At 37.0% G+C, this 22,627-nt stretch overlaps 1 pseudogene; it reads left to right on the top strand.

Moving 5' to 3' along the window:
• The first annotated feature begins 16,783 nt into the window (after nt 1–16,783).
• Nucleotides 16,784–16,877, top strand: LOC137242970 (U6 spliceosomal RNA; annotated as a pseudogene).
• The last annotated feature ends 5,750 nt before the right edge of the window (nt 16,878–22,627 follow it).

Here is a 22,627-nt window from a genome sequence, read left to right as displayed (position 1 = left end):
ATAGGGCCGCCAACTTTAGGAAATATCAAACCGGGAGACTTGGGTGTTGAAGGATGAAGTGTGAAAATCAAAATTAACATTTCAGACGCTATTGTATAGTTTCGCAAATGAACAACAGATGTTTGAATGCAAGACTTAGTGATTTTTCAAACCGTTCTCATAAGTACATATATCCCCAACTTAAGTATGAGGTAAGAATAATTTCAAAGGAGTGTTTATGCCCCTAGAACCTACTAAAAGATTTTGCATCACTGATTTCGCTTATTCTAGAGGACAATTTAAATGCAAAGTCCGTGTTAAGCTGACATCGAAAGCGCCTGTTATTTTGAATAACTTTTGAATAGTTATAAAGAGTTAAATTTCGCAATTAATTTCTTATAACCTCCAGTGATGCGCATCCGTTGATACCACTTTTGACCATATCCGACCAATTTTCGATATAAACTATAAATGGCCTAAACAGTCTTAAACGAGTAGAAAATATAGTAACGCGCCGGACGCCGCGCTGTCGCGCCGATATTTTTGACATTCGGCGGCGGCGTGCGAAAAACGACCAAAATCGGCGGCGGCGTTTATCGGCGGCGTATATCTCTAATATGTACCCATATGCCAGATAAGCGCTCACGATATACCGCTACATCCTCCAATGTACTTGTATGTACAAAACAATCAGTGCATAGCCATAACGTAATCAAAAATAGTGGATATATGCGACCCGGCCTATGAAAAGGTAGCTTATGACTCAAAAAAGAAATTGCGAGAAACAGCTGTTAAAGATAAACAATACATTTCTTCAGTTTCTTAGTAGTAGCAATTTTTTTTGAGTCATAAGCCACCTTTTCTTAGACCGGGTCATATATATTAATTTTGTATACAAAACAAAATTAGCTTGACTTAAGGATGAACCATAGAGGATCGTTATTATTTTATATACTGAGTGTAGCAAATTATGCACGTGTATATACTTACCAGAGAATATGCTTATATCAACGTTCATATACCATTCGCCCTATATGTTGCATGTACATATTTGCCTCGATAAGCGGTTACGATTAATGTTGCATCCTAAAATGTACTTGTATGTAGAAATTATTCCGTGCATGCAACAAGCGAGACTTTTTTTCAACGAAGTACAATAATAATTAAAAAAATAAAAAATAATCGAAAAAAGGCGTTTTTGATTACTTTTGATTATTTTTAATTTTTTTCAATAATCGGAAAAAATCATGATTTTTTTTTGATTTTTTTCTAATGGTAATCAATTAGTAATTTCTTTTTACGGAACACAATTGAAATAATCATTGGCCATTAAAATAGGCATCTAATTAATTGATTACTAATGCTAATTCAAATTTAACAGGTCTGGCCTACATATATACGTATGTATGTTGGTGTGGGATCTACAGCAACAATGTAGCCACTGGCTTACTACTCACGAATCGCATACTTTTTTTCTTGATACACACTTTTACTGGTGAAATGTGCACCCTCATCCCCACACCTTCACCTATATATATTCACTAATACGGTTGTGCGCATTACAACTGGTAACTAATGCTTTGTTTCATCGGATTCATTCCCTAATGGCCTAATCCGGCGACCGATGCTATTAATGCCCTACGAGCTACGCTTAAATAATATTAGACCTGTTCAACCAGTCTTAGCTAACATGTTTAGGAATGCTTAGCCGATAGGTACCTTACCCTATGAGCATACATATAACTTTCAATTCATGTACTTGTTCCCCATTGACTATCAATTTTTATACTCAGTTGAGCAGAGCTCACAGAGTATATTAAGTTTGATTGGATAACGGTTGGTTGTACATATATAAAGGAATCGAGATAGATATATACTTCCATATATCAAAATAATCAGGATCGAAAAAAAATTTGATTGAGCCATGTCCGTCCGTCCGTCCGTTAACACGATAACTTGAGTAAATTTTGAGGTATCTTGATGAAATTTGGTATGTAGGTTCCTGAGCGCTCATCTCAGATCGCTATTTAAAATGAACGATATCGGACTATAACCACGCCCACTTTTTCGATATCGAAATTTTCGAAAAACCGAAAAAGTGCGATAATTCATTACAAAAGACAGATAAAGCGACGAAACTTGGGAGGTGAGTTGACCTTATGACGCAGAATAGAAAATTAGTAAAATTTTGGACAGTGGGCGTGGCACCGCCCACTTTTAAAAGAAGGTAATTTAAAACTTTTGCAAGCTGTAATTTGGCAGTCGTTGAAGATATCATGATGAAATTTGGCAGGAATGTTACTGCTATTACTGTATGCACGCTTAATAAAAATTAGCAAAATCGGAGAAGGACCACGCCCACTTTTAAAAAAAATTTTTTTTTAAAGTAAAATTTTAACAAAAAATTTAATATCTTTACAGTATATAAGTAAATTATGTCAACATTCACCGCCGCGGCCACCGTGGTGTGATGGTAGCGTGCTCCGCCTATCACACCGTATGCCCTGGGTTCAACTCCCGGGCAAAGCAACATCAAAATTTTAGAAATAAGATTTTTCAATTAGAAGAAAATTTTTCTAAGCGGGGTCGCCCCTCGGCAGTGTCTGGCAAGCGCTCCGATTGTATTTCTGCCATGAAAAGCTCTCAGTGAAAACTCATCTGCCTTGCAGATGCCGTTCGGAGTCGGCATAAAACATGTAGGTCCCGTCCGGCCAATTTGTAGGGAAAAATCAAGAGGAGCACGACGCAAATTGGAAGAGAAGCTCGGCCTTAGATCTCTTCGGAGGTTATCGCGCCTTACATTTATTTTTTTTTTTTTTATGTCAACATTCAACACCAGTAATGATATGGTGCAACAAAATACAAAAATAAAAGAAAATTTCAAAATGGGCGTGGCTCCGCCCTTTTTCATTTAATTTCTCTAGGATACTTTTAACGCCATAAGTCGAACAAAAATTAACCAATCCTTTTGAAATTTGGTAGGGGCATAGATTTTATGACGTTAACTATTTTCTGTGAAAATGGGCGAAATCGGTTGATGCCACGCCCAGTTTTTATACACAGTCGTCCGTCTGTCCTTCTGCATGGCCGTTAACACGATAACTTGAGCAAAAATCGACATATCTTTAATGAACTTAGTTCACGTGCTTACTTGAACTCACTTTATCTCGGTATGAAAAATGAACGAAATCCGACTATGACCACGCCCACTTTTTCGATATCGAATATTACTAAAAATTAAAAAAATGCCATAATTCTATACCAAATACGAAAAAAGGGATGAAACATGGTAAGGTAATTGGATTGTTTTATTGACGCGAAATATAACTTCAGAAAAAACTTTATAAAATGGTAGTGACACCTACCATATTAAGTAGAAGAAAATGAAAAAGTTCTGCAGGGCGAAATCAAAAGCCCTTGGAATCTTGGCAGGAATACTGTTCGTGGTATTACATATATAAATAAATTAGCGGTATCCAACAGATGATGTTCTGGGTCACCCTGGTCCACATTTTGGTCGATATCTGGAAAACTCCTTCACATATACAACTACCACCACTCCCTTTTAAAACTCTCATTAATACCTTTAATTTGATACCCATATCGTACAAACTCATTCTAGAGTCACCCCTGGTCCACCTTTGTGGCGATATCTCGAAAAGGCGTCCACCTATAGAACTAAGCCCCACGCCCTTTTAAAATACTCATTAACACCTTTCATTTGATACCGATATCGTACAAACATATTCTAAAGTCACCCCTGGTCCACCTTTATGGCGATATCTCGAAAAGGCGAACACCTATAGAACGAAGGCCCACTGCCTTTTAAAAATACTCATTAACACCTTTCATTTGATACCCATATTGCACAAAAGCATTTTAGGGTCACCCCAGCTCCACCATTATGGCGATATCTCGAAACGGCGTCCACCTATGGAACTAAGGATTACTCCCTTTTAAAATACTTATTAACACCTTTCTTTTGATACCCATATTGTACAAACAAATTCTAGGGTCACCCCTGGTCCACCTTTATGGCGATATCTCGGAAATGCGACCACCTATACAACAACCACCACTCCCTTTTAAAAACCTCATTAATACCATTAATTTGATACCCATATCGTACAAACACATTCTAGAGTCACCCCTGGTCCACCTTTATGGCGATATTTCGAAACGGCGTCCACCTATAGAACTAAGGCCCACTCCCTTTTAAAATACCCATTAACACCTTTCGTTTGATGCCCGTATTGTACAAAGAAATTCTAGGGTCACCCTGGTCCACCTTTATGGCGATATCTCGAAACGGCGTCCACCTATGGAACTAAGGATTACTCCCTTTTAAAATACTCATTAACACCTTTCTTTTGATACCCATATTGTACAAACAAATTCTAGGGTCACCCCTGGTCCACCTTTATGGCGATATCTCGAAACGGCGTCCACCTATGGAACTAAGGATTACTCCCTTTTAAAATACTCATTAACACCTTAAATTTTATACCCATATCGTACAAAAGCATTTTAGAGTCACCCCTGGTCCACCTTTATGGCGATATCTCGAAAAGGCGACCACCTATACAACAACCACCACTCCCTTTTAAAACTCTCATTAATACCTTTAATTTGATACCCATATCGTACAAACACATTCTAGAGTCACCCCTGGTCCAGCTTTATGGCGATATTTCGAAACGGCATCCACATATAGAACTAAGGCCCACTCCCTTTTAAAATACTCATTAACACCATTCGTTTGATGCCCATATTGTACAAACAAATTCTAGGGTCACCCCTGGTCCACCTTTGTGGCGATATCTCGAAACGGCGTCCACCTATGGAACTAAGGATTACTCCCTTATAAAATACTCATTAACACCTTTCTTTTGATACCCATATTGTACAAACAAATTCTAGGGTCACCCCTGGTCCACCTTTATGGCGATATCTCGGAAATGCGACCACCTATACAACAACCACCACTCCCTTTTAAAACCCTCATTAATACCATTAATTTGATACCCATATCGTACAAACACATTCTAGAGTCACCCCTGGTCCACCTTTATGGCGATATTTCAAAACGGCGTCCACCTATAGAACTAAGGCCCACTCCCTTTTAAAATACCCATTAACACCTTTCGTTTGATGCCCGTATTGTACAAACAAATTCTAGGGTCACCATGGTCCACCTTTATGGCGATATCTCGAAACGGCGTCCACCTATGGAACTAAGGATTACTCCCTTTTAAAATACTTATTAACACCTTTCTTTTGATACCCATATTGTACAAACAAATTCTAGGGTCACCCCTGGTCCACCTTTATGGCGATATCTCGAAACGGCGTCCACCTATGGAACTAAGGATTACTCCCTTTTAAAATACTCATTAACACCTTTCATTTGATACCCATATCGTACAAACGCATTCTAGAGTCACCCCTGGTCCACCTTTATGGCGATATCTCGAAAAGGCGACCACCTATACAACAACCACCACTCCCTTTTAAAACCCTCATTAACACCTTTCATTTGATACCCATATCGTACAAACGCATTCTAGAGTCAACCCTGATCCACCTTTATGGCTATATCCCTAAATGGCGTCCACCTATAAAACTATGGCCCACTCCCTCATAAAATACTCTTTAATGCCTTTCATTTGATACGCATGTCATACAAACACATTCCAGGGTTTCCCTCGGTTCATTTTCCTACATGGTTATTTTCCCTTATGTTGTCACCATAGCTCTCAACTGAGTATGTAATGTTCGGTTACACCCGAACTTAACCTTCCTTACTTGTTATTCATGTGTTAACAAAATATATAATAGAACTATATTCGGTATAAGGTTTATGACGCCATATCTACCCTCTGTTTATTCCGTCGTGGCGAATCCCTCCTCTTTTCCTTCAGACTCCTCCCTAGGATCATTATTCACCCAAACCTAATTTTGGATGTATATATTTGGGGACGAGACGACGCCAATCGCTGATATCACATTAGTTATCTGTATAAATAATAGTAAATAAATGAACCAGCAAAGAAAACAACTAAGAAAGCTACTTTGTATAGCCGACTTATTTTTATACCCAGCTGTACTTGTACACAGGGTATTTTAACTTTGTTTGGATAACGGTTGGTTGTACGGCTATAAAGGAATCGAGATAGATATAGGCTTCCATATATCAAATTCATCGATATCGAAAAAAAATTAGATTGAGTCATGCCCGTCCGTCCGTCCGTCTGCCCTTTAACGCGATAACTTGAGTAAGCATTGAGATATCTTCACCAAATTTGGTACACGAGCTTATCTGGACCCAGAATAGATTGGTGTTGAAAATGAGCGAAATCGGATGATAACCACGCCCACTTTTTATATATATAACATTTTGGAAAACGCAAAAAACCTCATTATTTAGTAAATAACACACCTAGAATGTTGAAATTTGACGTGTGGACTGATATTTAGACTCTTGATAAAAATTTGAAAAAAAAAATTTAAATGGGAGTGGCACCGCCCACTTGTGACAAAATCAATTTTTCAAATATTATTAATCAACACTCGTTAAACCTATCGTAACAGAATTAGGCAGAGAGGTTGCCTTTACTATAAGGAATGCTTTGAAGAAAAATTAACGAAATCGGATGATAACCACGCCCACTTTTTATATATATAACATTTTGGAAAACACAAAAAACCTCATTATTTAGTAAATAACACACCTAGAATGTTGAAATTTGACGTGTGGACTGATATTTAGACTCTTGATAAAAATTTGAAAAAAAAATTTTAAATGGGAGTGGCACCGCCCACTTGTGACAAAATTAATTTTTCAAATATTATTAATCAACACTCGTTAAACCTATCGTAACAGAATTAGGCAGAGAGGTTGCCTTTACTATAAGGAATGCTTTGAAGAAAAATTAACGAAATCGGTTAAGGACCACGCCCACTTTTATATAAAAGATAATTAATAGGAAAGGAATTTATGTATGTTATAAGCGGCTGACACTGTAAAATAATTTCTTGTTAACTGGATAACTATATTAATAAATTACAAATTACAAAAAGGATCGTGGAGGAAAAAAATAAGATATCTTTGCAAAAAAGAGCTTTATATCAATTGTATTTCATTTCCAAAGTGGATTTATAACAATAAATAAGAAAAACTTGAAATTTTAAAAAATAGGCGTGGAACCACCCCTTTTATGACTAAGCAATTTTCTATGTTTCGGGAGCCATAACTCGAAGAAAAATTAGTTCAGAATATACCCATATGTATGTGTATTATTGCGCAGCCTTGTAGCACTATTAAGCACACAAAAGAAACAACAACAGCATTTAAAGTGTACAGCTGGGTATGTAATGTTCGGTTTCACCCGAACCTAAATTTCCTTACTTGTTCATCCTGCATTTGTTCACTGCGCCACGGCTTTCTCCACGGAACCCCACTTCCCTTAAAACTTGAGACCACTTAGTTAACCTTGAATAGTTACCCACGTATAGGTATGTATGCATTTCGGGAGATTTAATTATCACCATAGTTGGTACGCCCAGATTTTTTTGACTCAAGTGTTTTCACCGCCCGATACAACAGCGTATGCCTATATATCTATACTAGCAACCCGCACCTTGTTTCACACAGGTTGCAATGTTTAAAAATAGTAATTTGTTGTTGCATTTTGAATTAAAAAATAAATAAATGTAAGGCGCGATAACCTCTGAAGAGATTTTAGGCCGAGCTTCTCTTCCAATTTGCGTCGTGCTTCTTTTTAATTTTTCCTACAAATTGGCCGGACGGGACCTACTTATTTTATGCCGACTCCGAACGGCATCTGCGAGGCAGATGAGTTTTCACTGAGAGCTTCTCATGGCAGAAATACACTCGGAGTGCTTGCCGAACACTGCCGAGGGGCGACCCCGCTAAGAAAAATTTTCTTCTAATTGAAAAACCTTATTTCTAAAATTTTGATGTTGCTTTTCCCGGGGTGTGAACCCAGATCATTCGGTGTGGTAGGCGGAGCACGCTACCATCACACCACGGTGGCCGAATTAATGTTTCAATTAAAAAATAAAGATAATTCACAAAAAAATTAAGTCCAAAGCAAAGTTAAATATAGATCCATACATATTAACTGCTCATATTCAGTTAGTTTTTAATTTCTTTATTATAAAATTTCATTGTATACAATAATTGCAGTTTTCCCATCAGGACCCAAAACATATAAATTATCTTTGTTTGTTACACGGTATAGAGCTACATATAATTGCCCATGTGTAAAACATTGAGCTCTTAGGTCCAAACCGGCTACCTTAAGTGTTTGTCCTTGAGCCTTATTTATTGTTACTGCAAAACATAATTTGACTGGAAACTGTAGCCGTTTAAATTGAAATGGGAGATCTGTTGGTACTATCGGTATTCTTGGAATCAAGACAACCAGTCAAAATTGAACACTCAATTAAATGCGTTCTTATGGTCTTGATCAGAAGCCTGGTGCCATTGCATAATGATGGTGGATTCAAATTGCGTAGTAATATAACGGGAGCTCCTACTTTAATAATAAGTTCGTGTGGTGGCGTCCCGGAGGGTTTAATTTAAAAACTCTACTGGATAGTGTACAGCCTCGTTAGTATCTATTACCATATCTATTGAGCAGAAAACTTGTGCTTCCGTATTATATTTTGAGAGTACTAACGCATTTACTGCGTCCACCTGCTCATTGGTAGCTGATAATATTGCCCTCTCTTTAAACCAGTCCAATGAATTACTTGTAAATTGCCCAACTTCAGGATATACTTTATCAATAAGATCTTCAATATTTTCAGTAAATTTGCAAATATTTGTTAGATCGATAAGATGTCGTTGGAAACTGCCCGTTACCAATTTTCAGCAAATTATTAGCAAAAAGTACATTTTCTTCTCCGGAAGTAAAAACTCTCATATTTTTTATAAGTTGCAGTTTATTTATATACGGCCAAAGGTAAGACATTTTTAAACACGCGTTGACCTCATCAGCTCTCGTACCTCTAACAACTACTGGTAGAATTTGTCGAAAGTCTCCAGAAAACAAAATGGTGCAACCGCACATAGGTATATTTTTATTACAAAAAACTCGCATTGTTCTATCCAAAACATGAACGGAACTTTTATGAGACACAGAAGCTTCATCCCAAACAATCAAGCTGCAATCACGTAACAATTTTCCAGTGTTGCTTTGCTTCGACACATAACATACTCTGGGTGCGTCTTCATCTTCATCGCTAGATATATTAAGGGGGATTTTAAACGCAGCATGAGCAGTTCTTCCGCAATCCAAGTGAGTTGCAGGGATGCCTGATGAAGCGACAGCGAGTGCTATTTTCCCCATAGATCGCACTTTGGCCAGAAGTAAGTTTATTAAAAATGCTTTACCGGTGCCTCCAGGAGCATCAAGAAAAAACAGCTTGCTATCGCTATTTATTGTGGAAGATAATACAGCGTTATACACGGTTTTTTGTTCGAAATTCAATCGATTCTCATGATGAATGACGGTTTTCAGTAGGCGTGATCGATCATATGATATTTCTTTTAAGTATTCCATGTTGTTTTCATATAAATTAATATTTGTTGGTAATGGCAGGCCAAAGTCAGTTAGAGATCTGACAGATAATGATTTCACTGCATTGTTAAGATTAGCTAATACTTCGTCATAGATTTTCTGATCGTAATTTATTTCATTTGATGAAACTATTTGTCTTCTTTGATAGAGAATGTCTTCAGCCATTTTATTTCTGTGGTATTGCCACAGAGTGCAAGGATATGAAACCTGACAGAAGACAATTAAAGTGGCAAATAAGTACATGATTGCTCTTGCTGTAGAGCATAGAGCTGCTTCGGATAGGGTATTGTCCCACTGAGCATCATTCTCAAGTAAACCTCTCACTCTGCATGCATCTTGGAATGTGTTGTAAACAACCCGGTAAAAGTTTTCAAGTTTTCAAAAGAAGTAGGACCTTTGACCACGTGAAGTAATATCCTCAAGTGGAAGTATTCGGTGTTATTCGGATGCAATACATACACTCTGCCAAGAGCATCTGTTTTTTTATGCCGCTCCCACCAGGGACTATCCTTCCTTGTCTCCTTCTTTGACAATTTCTGGAAGACTGATTCCATGTAAAAAAACTTGGAATTTTGTCATACGTCAGAGATTTAGCAAAGTTATCAGTAGCGCATAGTTTGAAAAACGCTGTTAATGTTGTATCACGTGGATTGTTTACGATATCGTTGACGTTGTTTTCGGTGTAGTATATTCTTTGACCGTGTTCTAAATGGACTGCAAGGTAGGTGATTGAAGATGCTCGTTCGTGTATGTTGAATCCGAAAATGCGCCAAACCGCTTCGGAACAGCAAATATATCGCCCAGACTGAAACCTCTGCACTTCATTGCCTGCCTGTAATGTAAATGTTACTTGGTCACTGCCTTTATTTATATATTTCGTAACATATTTAATTGCTTTTACAGAGCTGCATAGTTCTACATTAATGTGTGCATCGAAAATTTTAAGGAGCAGTGGGTTAAATGGTACTACCCATCTGTTATCTATAGAAATATTTCTAATGACCGTAGTTTCTCCACCTTCTTCTGGTGAAAGTCGACGGTATTTTGGATATCCACCACCATCAACGGATGTATGAGGCTGAAATAATTTTGGAAATTTTTTTGTGCACATCCCTTCGCTCATACATGGTGAATTTTGATTCAAACTCCCGCATGGTCCATGTAACATATGTTTTACCACAGCGTCGAACAAAACTGGATCTTCCTATTCTTTTGGCAATTCTGCTGATATAACGTTGTCAATTTGATCTGGCCATATTTTATTGACCAACCAAAGCAGCAGGTGAATGTGAGGCAACCCACGTTTTTGCCATTCGACTGTGTACATGTGGGCTCGTGGTGGGCCAAATATATGAACTTTATTTATGAGATGGAGCAGCTGTTGGATTTTAAGATGGAAAACCCGATCAACCAAGTCATATCGATCTTGCGGCCTTGCGTGTGGCTGAAGATTGTCTTTAATTTCTTTCCAATTTGGGTTGCATTTAAAAGTTATGAAAAGGTCAGGTCTACCGAAATTCCGTACGTATGTCATTGCATTCTGCGTCTTTTCATGCAAATATCTAGCGCCTCCCGTAAAACTTGATGGTAATATGACCAACTGACAGATTTCATTTGCGTGTTCATTGGAATGCGAGGCATCTTGTAAGTGCACATAGTTTTCTGCTCTTAGCTTTGTTTGGTTGTGTTGTATAAATGCTAGGCGTTCGGTTTATATTTTGGCATACTGATCAACTAAATATTGGTTTAATAACATGCGGTATTGGAGTAGGGTGTTAAAGCTTTTTTCTTTCTCCATTATTTGATAACAATACAAATTCATGCATGATACTTTTTTTGTCAGCGGTGCCTTAGTAACTGGATGAAGTTGAGGTATGTCGATAGAATATCCATCTTTACCTCGCACCAAAATCAATGGATATTGTAGTGCATCATAACTCCTATGGGTTTCCGGAATTTTTTGAAGACGGCCGTCCCTACTGTGTAAAACAATATCTCGCTTATCAAATCGTTGTCCTGCTATTACAACGGCAACTTCGCTCGTAGATGGAGCATTATATCGCCCACGGTGCTCACCAGCCGGTACCTGGTTTGCGTGTATAATGACATCGAAGTCTGGTACATTTGCAGAAATACTCTCAATAGTACTTTTAAATGAGTGTACATAGGCATTCCATGCATGCAACATACTTTGGAGCTCCGTAATTAACGCACTGTCAAGGGGTTCTCTCGAATTTATATTGCATCGAGTAGCTGCTTCTGTAGCTGGATCGGAAATAAAATAAATTTGAAGATTTGAAGAATTTGTGATTTTCAGGTGAATGTGGAAGTAAACTGCCCACTAAATGGTACACTTGACCTTGCACTTTAAAAGTGGGCATAAAACCACTCTCACCAACTTCGTGGCTCCTAAACGAAGTCATTTGAAATGCATTATTATAGTTTCGAATATATGTTAAAAAATTCCTCGATTTTGGATGTTCGCCTGTTAATAATGAGCGCAAGGGTTCTGGGGGAGGCAAAATGTCAGGGAATTTAACTTCCCCTTCCGAACAGCACATCAACTTTAACTCAGACTTCCACTTCTTTGCTCTACAATGTTGGCAAAGGACAGACATATATCCTAAAGACATAGATGGATCGTTTTTATAGTCAATTGTGGTGCTATAATTCATTGCACTATATTCTTTATTTCTCCAGTCTGCAGCTCTTTGACCAGGAGCACCTTGCCTATTCTGTGCCAATCTTAATGTCCGTTGATCTGGGGTCTCATTTCTTCGGTATTGGCGAACTCTTTCGGCATTCCTAGTGCGTCAAGATATATCTGATGGCCTTTGTGATGGCATTATTGCGCCCACCCTATGCCTTTTTTAGAAATTACCATAAATATATAATTCAAATCTTAATTAAAATACATGGCGTCGAACAACTCTGTAGTGCATTTTTCTATATTAGTAACTAATATTGTTTCGTAAACCTTTTTCGGTATTTTTAAACAAAAATATTCCCTACTTTTTACAAAATTTATGATAATTTTGTTTGCTAACTGTATTGAGCATAATCTTCCCGAGAGAAAATCCGTGGAATGATCCGCGAAGCTATTCCGTACCTACTCGAAACTGCCACTATATCCTTCTCAAATTCGTCCTTTCCCTTCCCTTCCCGTCCTTTTCTTTCCTTATTTCTCTCCCTTCCTTTCTTTTCATTTCCTCTCCTATCCTTTCCTTTCTCCTCCTTTCTTATCCTCTTTTCTCCTCTCCTTTCCTTTTTCTTGTTTCCTTTAATTTTCTTTAATTTCCTGTCCTTTCGTTCGCTGTCCGGTCCTGTCTTCTACCTTCGTTTCCTTCCCTTTAATTCCTCTCCTTTCATTTCCGTATTGTGAAAAGTTCGGCTCAAAAAATTATTTAAATCGCATGGATAAGTTATTATTAAAATTTTAAACTGCATGGATGAAAGTTAAGGAAAAATTATCTTAATTATTTATTCTCATTTCCTTTACTTTCCTTTCTTTTCCCTTTCCTTTCCCTTCTTTTTCTTTCGTTTCCTTTCCTTTCCTAACCTTTCCTTTCTCCTCCTTTCTTATCCTTTCTTCTCATATCCTTTCCTTTTTTCATTTCCTTTCATTTCCTGTCCTTCGGTTTGCTGTACGGTGCTGTCTTCTCCCTTCCTTTCCTCCCCTGTAATTCTTCTCCTTTTATTTCCGTATTATGAAAAGCTCGGCTCATAAACTTATTTAAATCGTAACAATAAATTATTATGAAAATATTAAACTGCATGGATGAAAGTTAAGGAAAAATTATCTTAATTAATTGTTTTAATTTCCTCGCCTCGCCTTTTATTTCCTTTCTCATTTCCTTTCCTTTCCTTTTCTTTTCTTTCCTTTCCTTTCCCTTCCCTTCCTTTTCTTTCCTTCTTTCCCTTCCTTTCTTTCTTTTCATTTCCTCTCCTATCCTTTCCTGCCCTTTCCTTTCTCCTCTTTTCCTATCCTCTTTTCTCCTATCCTTTCCTTTCCTTTTCTTTCATTTCCTGCCCTTTCGTTCGCTATCCGGTCTGTCTTTTTTTTCCTGTCCACCCTATAATTTCCTCTCCTTTTATTTCATTTCCTCTACTTTCCTTTCCTTTCCGTTCCTTTCCTCTCCTTTGCTTCCCTTTCTTTTCTTTTAAAAGTTTACCAAAAAATTATACTAAATAATATAGGAAATCGCACTGTATGGTACTGTATTGTACTTACCTTTGCAATAATATTGATAAAAAATTATATTATAATTTGTTTTAATTTTAAATAATATAAAATATATTATCAGCACAGCTTAGACGGCTTACGTACAAATTTTAATGAGAAAATTCGTGAAAACTAACTGTTCTTTCTAAAATAACTCCTTTAGGGCTGCCATAAAAAAACGTTAAAAAAATACTCATTTAATTTGTCTTTACGATCAGCATACAAATTAGCATAAAAAATATATTGAAATCTCCTTAGTGCACAAATATTAGCATATATGTGCATGCAAAAATACCAAAAAATAAAACTTTTGTTTAAGAATTTTAAGGAAATGTTCAATATTTTTAACGAAAGAGTATTTTTCAAGAGACGTATGCATTCTTAACCATTTATGTTGCATTAACTTGGCAACATCGCAGAAGTATGTATGTACATACATATGATATGAAAATACATACATACATCCATACATATAAATGTACTCCCGAAGTTCAATAACGAAGCGAATGCTATATATGTACGTATGTATGTGTCGCATCAAGCCTCACTCAAAAGCAATTAGCGCGGACAGTTCGCAGCGAACATACGAATTTTTTGGTAAAAATTTTACTTTTGTTTAAACAATTTGGCTTATATAAGAAAGGAATCAAGTATTTTTTTTGATGCAGATCGAAGGTAAATAGTTCAAAGTTTTACTGAAAAGTAGAATTTTTTAAATCCATCCATCCATTTATGAGTTATAGCTGTGTAAACAAAAATTTTATGCTTTTTTACTACATTTTGGCAATTTGCCACGCCCCTATAATATATATCTTCAAATGATATTAACTGTACCATATCACGTAGCTAAGCTTTCAAATGCAAAAAACCGTTTTAAAATCGGAGTATTCTGTGTGAAGTTATGTGCATACATGGCATTTAGCGACTTTATTTTATAAGATTTATAGATAGATATACCAATCTTAACACTAAAAAACCTGGGATAGATATTGGTGTTAAATCTCGCAATTGCTGCCGATTATGATGCTGGTTCACTAATTTGCTGTGGTCTAGTTGTTGTGTTATGGTATCGTGGTTGCGGTTGCGAGGACTTTTGTGAATGGCCCTAGCTGGAACAATATCCGCAGGGTGGAACCTATATGCTTCGGCTTGCCACTCGCCTTTTCATAGTGCATTCGTGCTCGGGTACTGAATAATAAATTTCTTTATATTCGGTGGTAGTGGTTGGTTTACCAATGGTAGATGGTTGGAAGTGTGCCGCCGGGCGTCTTGGCAACGCCGCAGCCGTTTCGCTCAGCTGGACACGACTACCGCTACCGCAGGCTGTCTCTGGGCTTTGTAACATCGGCTCTGGGGACATGATATAATTAGAACTCTTTTCTGATTTTAATTTTTACCTAATTTAACTTTAGGAATATTTTTGTCTTTGTCACCATGACTTTTGCTGCTAAGGGTGTTCGCCTCCATTGCTGTCAACCAGGTATGCTTAAGCAACGAACCGATATCATTTCGTTACGATAATCAACGTTAATAAATGAAACAAAGTCATTTCGTTTCGTTTATTAACGTTAATAACGTCAAATTAACGTCAATTAACGAAGTGACTTTGTTTCGTTTATTAACGTTAATTATCGTAACGAAATGATATCGGTTCGTTGGTCAAGCATGCCTGCTGTCAACCAAAAGAAAGATGGCAGCTGAAATGACACAAATCAGCTGTTTGCAAATGACGTTTGTTCGATATCTAGGGTAGTCTAAGATGGATGTATTAGGATAGACGTCAATAAAGTAGAAGGTGTGTTATACCTTAAACCCCGAAGCAACTACGACGATTACTGGGTATATCGGACTGTTACCAACGTTTCATACAGGACTATGTGATTATTGCAGATCGACAGTACGAAAACCTCGAGAAAGGCTAGATGAGGATGTTCGCGATGACGGACGAAGAAATCAAACCCTATGATATCTTAACGCAGAGTTTGATTTCTTCACCTGTGCTTACCCCTCCGGATTTTAATCGAAGATTTTATAGGAGAGGGATGGGTTTTGTTTCAACTGGATCATGACCAGAACGACATACCGATTTTTTCGGGGAAACTAAAGAAGGCGTAAGAGAACTATAGCATTACGGATGATGTAGTGTAAGCAGCTAACAATTCAATTTAATCCAAAATATTTAAATCAGTCTAATATTCTAACCTGCTACAAAAATAGTCTAAATGTTCATCAACACATAAAAATGCATTTGAGAATTAATGCTGACACAGCCATTAATAAACAGACGTGTACAACACACAACCAAACGAATTTGAATCCCAGCAATTTGCATTCCTGCAACTTGCAAGGTTAGCATTTCCCATAAATTTGCAGCTCATACATATATGTAGGTACATATTTTGTGCCGAGTAGTATGTAGGTATGTAAGTATGTATGTTTAAGGTAGTTATGTATGTAAGTATGTAAGCTTAAATGTAAATAGATATGTAAGAATATGTTTAGAATAATCTAATATAAATAGGCTGAATTATTTGAATAAAGAGAATTCGACATTCATAATTCAAGCAGTGAAGTCTTCTTTGTTTTAATTGCGTTAGGGACCTTTCTACATGGCGATCCTGCCTATGATGCTACTGGCTGATTTTTCAGTCTAATGTCATAGCCGGCAGGATTTTTCTGGCTGATTACAGCCTAAGCCTAAGAAAAAAAAAAAAAAGAGAAGGTGTTAAAGTCGGGCAACAATAATAAAAATTGAGGCAATTACTTCAACGGAAAATACACGAAGATTAGCATATTGTGGCAATTACGTCAACGGAAAATACACGAAGATTAGCATATTGTGGCAATTACTTCAACGGAAAATACACGAAGATTAGCATATTGTGGCAATTACTTCAACGGAAAATACACGAAGATTAGCATATTGTGGCAATTACTTCCACGGAAAATACACGATGATTAGCATATTGTGCCAATTACTTCAACGGAAAATACATTAAAATTGGAACGATATTAGCATAGCCCCAGAGCAAGAATGACACTGATCTCGTGAAGCGTACCACATTTTCAATGGTGATAAACAAGAGGAGCATGATAATTATAAGTATAATAAATACACTAGCTTAAGTATGAAGTCATTTCTTTAACCATTATTAAAAAAAAAAATATATATTCGGGCAACCTAGCGGCTGCCTATTGACAAGCAAAAATTATATCTTTGCTGAAAAAAAATGTGTTTACTGCTTATTGAATTATGTTCCCAGAAAAGGACATACAAAATGAAAATCAAGTGTTTAGGTCGTTTTCATAAAACTCCTTAAATGTGAAAAAAAATTTTTTTTTGAAATGTTTAATGATGTTTTACCAAAATACAAAAAGAGAAAAGAAAATGAAAAAAAAAGAAAATAGCATAGGAATTAACTTTTGATAGTTAAACAAAAAAAAAATTAACTTTATTTAACAATTCATCATCTGAAAAAAAAATAAATAAAATGTCAGAAGATTTTGTAAGAAAATTTAAAAATGTCAAAAATGTTAAATTAAACAAATTTTTCCTTAAGAACAAACATTTTTAGAAATAAACCTTTTAAATAATAGGAATACCCCCCAAAGAAACAGGAATAAATTTCTAATTTCTCTTTAATTTTCTCTTTCAATCATATCATCTCTTTAAAATGTCTTCGTGGACAAAAATTAACCCCATAGCTGATTACGAGGTAGAAAAAGGAAACTCTGAAACATCAGAGAATAGAATATTAAAATATAAACCACCAGCTGAACCAGAGCCAAAAATTAACCCAAACATTTCAGATGTTTGGCTAGCAGTTTCAACCTGCGGAATCGTGCTATTGATATAATATTCAAATTTAGCACCCTAAATCCCCTAAATTCAACACAATTTCGATAAGAACAGTAAATATTAAAAATGAATCATTGCAAAATGCCTCACTCAATAGAAGAATTTATTAAGACAGCTTCATTAGCACTGTCTAAGTTCAAGAATTTGCTAATTCACAGTAATAGCTGTCACGGTAGACGATTTATACTACAAACCTTTCGCAACATAATGCTTGACTAAAAACCTTACGTAAGTGGAAATATGCAAAATACCTAAAGCTACCACAAGATCGGAAACTTACAAACCAGCCAGAATGAAGAAAATAAAAAGTCACAAAGAGAACCTTATTATAAATAAAGTGCTTAATAAATAAATTTACAATTAGACATGTCACGCTCGTTTTCATCCAAAAAGATAGAAAAATTGTAGCGTAATACAAGCAACCAGATTGTTGAGGAAGTTATTGACTTAGGAACATATTCAACCAGGCTTAAAAATGCCGGCAACCTAGGACTTGTAATCGAAAAAGACAGTTGTCCCTTAGGAGACAAATTGGTCAAGAATAATGAATACTCGAGTAGGCATATTTAAAAATAAAATAGGTACCCAAGTTCTCGAAGATCTAATATTTGCATTAACCCCAGAAGTTATGCATGTGACAAATGTCGACAAAAATTATAGAAATTCTTCATAAATATCATGACGATCCCATCTGGAAAGGCCACCCATAAAATCGCATGACACATAAGATCTAATAAAAATATTGCTGGAAAATATGAAAAATGGTATAAAAACAAAAAAAAAAAAAAGATATGAAACATTTTTCATCCACTGTACCCATTGGTTCAATCACTTATCACTATATAACTACTTCTTGCTCTAGCAGCAACTGAATCTACCCAATCTACTGTATATGTCAATTTTCAACCAATGATGACTGTAACCATTACCTTATTCTATACGTTTCAATTTTAATTTGAAATGGACTACCAATACAAAAAACTTTGCTTAACCGTTTTCATCTAGGAAAACCTCGCCTTTTAGAGAAGTCATAAATTTAGATAATATAGATAGGATTTTTGGATCTAGCTAAATAGATAAATAGTTAATAGATATATAGGGCCCTGTAGAATAAGAAAAAAAATTCTTTTATGACCTGTATAATAGGAAAAATAATTTTATTATGCCCTGTAGAATAGGAAAAGTAATTTTATTAATGACCTGTGGAATAGAAAATATCAATAAGAAAAATATTTTTATTGATGACCTGCGGAATAGAAAGTATCAATAGGAAAAATAATTCTATAACCCTGCAGAATATAAAATACCGATAGGAAAATAATTTTATTAATAACTCGAAAAGAAAAAAACAAAAAAAAAAAAAGATACCAATAGGAACAAGTAAGGAAGGTTAAGTTCGGGTGTAACCGAACATTACATACTCAGTTGAGAGCTATGGTGACAACATAAGGGAAAATAACCATGTAGGAAAATGAACCGAGGGAAACCCTGGAATGTGTTTGTATGACATGTGTATCAAATGAAAGGCATTAAAGAGTATTTTATGAGGGAGTGGGCCATAGTTTTATAGGTGGACGCCATTTAGGGATATAGCCATAAAGGTGGATAAGGGTTGACTCTAGAATGCGTTTGTACGATATGGGTATCAAATGAAAGGTGTTAATGAGGGTTTTAAAAGGGAGTGGTGGTTGTTGTATAGGTGGTCGCCTTTTCGAGATATCGCCATAAAGGTGGACCAGGGGTGACTCTAGAATGCGTTTGTACGATATAGGTATCAAATGAAAGGTGTTAATGAGTATTTTAAAAGGGAGTAATCCTTAGTTCCATAGGTGGACGCCGTTTCGAGATATCGCCATAAAGGTGGACCAGGGGTGACCCTAGAATTTGTTTGTACAATATGGGTATCAAAAGAAAGGTGTTAATGAGTATTTTAAAAGGGAGTAATCCTTAGTTCCATAGGTGGACGCCGTTTCGAGATATCGCCATAAAGGTGGACCAGGGTGACCCTAGAATTTGTTTGTACAATACGGGCATCAAACGAAAGGTGTTAATGGGTATTTTAAAAGGGAGTGGGCCTTAGTTCTATAGGTGGACGCCGTTTCGAAATATCGCCATAAAGGTGGACCAGGGGTGACTCTAGAATGTGTTTGTACGATATGGGTATCAAATTAATGGTATTAATGAGGGTTTTAAAAGGGAGTGGTGGTTGTTGTATAGGTGGTCGCATTTCCGAGATATCGCCATAAAGGTGGACCAGGGGTGACCCTAGAATTTGTTTGTACAATATGGGTATCAAAAGAAAGGTGTTAATGAGTATTTTAAAAGGGAGTAATCCTTAGTTCCATAGGTGGACGCCGTTTCGAGATATCGCCACAAAGGTGGACCAGGGGTGACCTTAGAATTATTTTTGTACAATATGGGCATCAAACGAATGGTGTTAATGAGTATTTTAAAAGGGAGTGGGCCTTAGTTCTATATGTAGATGCCGTTTCGAAATATCGCCATAAAGGTGGACCAGGGGTGACTCTAGAATGCGTTTGTACGATATGAGTATTTTAAAAGGGAGTAATCCTTAGTTCCATAGGTGGACGCCGCTCCGAGATATCGCCATAAAGGTGGCCCATGGGTGACCCTAGAATTTGTTTGTACAATATGGGTATCAAAAGAAAGGTGTTAATGAGTATTTTAAAAGGGAATAATCCTTAGTTCCATAGGTGGACGCCGTTTCGAGATATCGCCATAAAGGTGGGCCAGGGTGACCCTAGAATTTGTTTGTACAATACGGGCATCAAACGAAAGGTGTTAATGGGTATTTTAAAAGGGAGTGGGCCTTAGTTCTATAGGTGGACGCCGTTTCGAAATATCGCCATAAAGGTGGACCAGGGGTGACTCTAGAATGTGTTTGTACGATATGGGTATCAAATTAATGGTATTAATGAGGGTTTTAAAAGGGAGTGGTGGTTGTTGTATAGGTGGTCGCATTTCCGAGATATCGCCATAAAGGTGGACCAGGGGTGACCCTAGAATTTGTTTGTACAATATGGGTATCAAAAGAAAGGTGTTAATGAGTATTTTAAAAAGGAGTAATCCTTAGTTCCATAGGTGGACGCCGTTTCGAGATATCGCCATAACGGTGGAGCTGGGGTGACCCTAGAATGCTTTTGGGCAATATGGGTATCAAATGAAAGGTGTTAATGAGTATTTTTAAAAGGCAGTGGGCCTTCGTTCTATAGGTGTTCGCCTTTTCGAGATATCGCCATAAAGGTGGACCAGGGGTGACTTTAGAATATGTTTGTACGATATCGGTATCAAATGAAAGGTGTTAATGAGTATTTTAAAAGGGCATGGGGCTTAGTTCTATAGGTGGACGCCTTTTCGAGATATCGCCACAAAGGTGGACCAGGGGTGACTCTAGAATGAGTTTGTACGATATGGGTATCAAATTAAAGGTATTAATGAGGGTTTTGAAAGGGAGTGGTGGTCGTTGTATAGGTGGTCGCCTTTTCGAGATATCGCCATAAAGGTGGGCCAGGGGTGACTCTAGAATGCGTTTGTACGATATGGGTATCAAATGAATGGTGTTAATGAGTATTTTAAAAGGGAGTAATCCTTAGTTCCATAGGTGGACGCCGTTTCGAGATATCGCCATAAAGGTGGGCCAGGGGTGACCCTAGAATTTGTTTGTACAATATGGGCATGAAACGAAAGGTGTTAATGAGAGTTTTAAAAGGTTGTGGTGGTTGTTGTATAGGTGGTCGTATTTTCGAGATATCGCCATAAAGGTAGACCAGGGGTGACCCTAGAATTTGTTTGTACAATATGGGTATCAAACGAAAGGTGTTAATGAGTATTTTAAAAGGGAGTGGGCCTTAGTTCTATAGGTGGACGCGGTTTCGAAATATCGCCATAAAGGTGGACCAGTGGTGACTCTAGAATGTGTTTGTACGATATGGGTATCAAATTAAAGGTATTAATGAGGGTTTTGAAAGGGAGTGGTGGTTGTTGTACAGGTGGACGCCATTTCGAGATATCGCCATAAAGGTGAACCAGGGGTGACCCTAGAATTTGTTTGTACAATATGGGTATCAAAAGAAAGGTGTTAATGAGTATTTTAAAAGTGAGTAATCCTTAGTTCCATAGGCGGACGCCGTTTCGAGATATCGCCATAAAGGTGGACCAGGCGTGACCCTAGAATTTGTTTGTACAATATGGGCATCAAACGAAAGGTGTTAATGAGTATTTTAAAAGGGAGTGGGCCTTAGTTCTATAGGTGGGCGCCGTTTCGAAATATCGCCATAAAGGTGGACCAGGGGTGACTCTAGAATGTGTTTGTACGATATGGGTATCAAATTAAAGGTATTAATGAGAGTTTTAAAAGGGAGTGGTGGTTGTTGTATAGGTGGTCGTATTTTCGAGATATCGCCATAAAGGTGGACCAGGGGTGACCCTAGAATTTGTTTGTACAATATGGGTATCAAAAGAAAGGTGTTAATGAGTATTTTAAAAGGGAGTAATCCTTAGTTCCATAGGTGGACGCCGTTTCGAGATATCGCCATAAAGGTGGAGCAGGGGTGGCCCTAGAATTTGTTTGTACAATATGAGTATCAAAATAAAGGTGTTAATGAGTATTTTAAAAGGGAGTAATCCTTAGTTCCATATTTGGACGCCGTTTCGAGATATCGCCATAAAGGTGGGCCAGGGGTGACTCTAGAATTCGTTTGTGCAATATGGGTATCAAACGAAAGGAGTTAATGAGTATTTTAAAAGGGAGTGCGCCTTAGTTCTATAGGTGGACGCCTTTTCGAGGTATCGTAATAAAGGTGGACCAGGGGGACTCTAGACTTTGTTTGTACGATATGGGTATCAAATGAAAGGTGCTAATGAGTATTTTTAAAAGGGAGTGAGCCTTCGTTCTATAGGTGTTGGCCTTTTCGAGATATCGCCATAAAGGTGGACCAG

The sequence above is a fragment of the Eurosta solidaginis genome, chromosome 2 (assembly GCF_040869045.1).
Source record: "Eurosta solidaginis isolate ZX-2024a chromosome 2, ASM4086904v1, whole genome shotgun sequence".
Classification (NCBI taxonomy): domain Eukaryota; kingdom Metazoa; phylum Arthropoda; class Insecta; order Diptera; family Tephritidae; genus Eurosta; species Eurosta solidaginis.
Note: the sequence above shows the minus strand (reverse complement) of the source record. Positions and strands in the feature narration are given on the sequence as shown.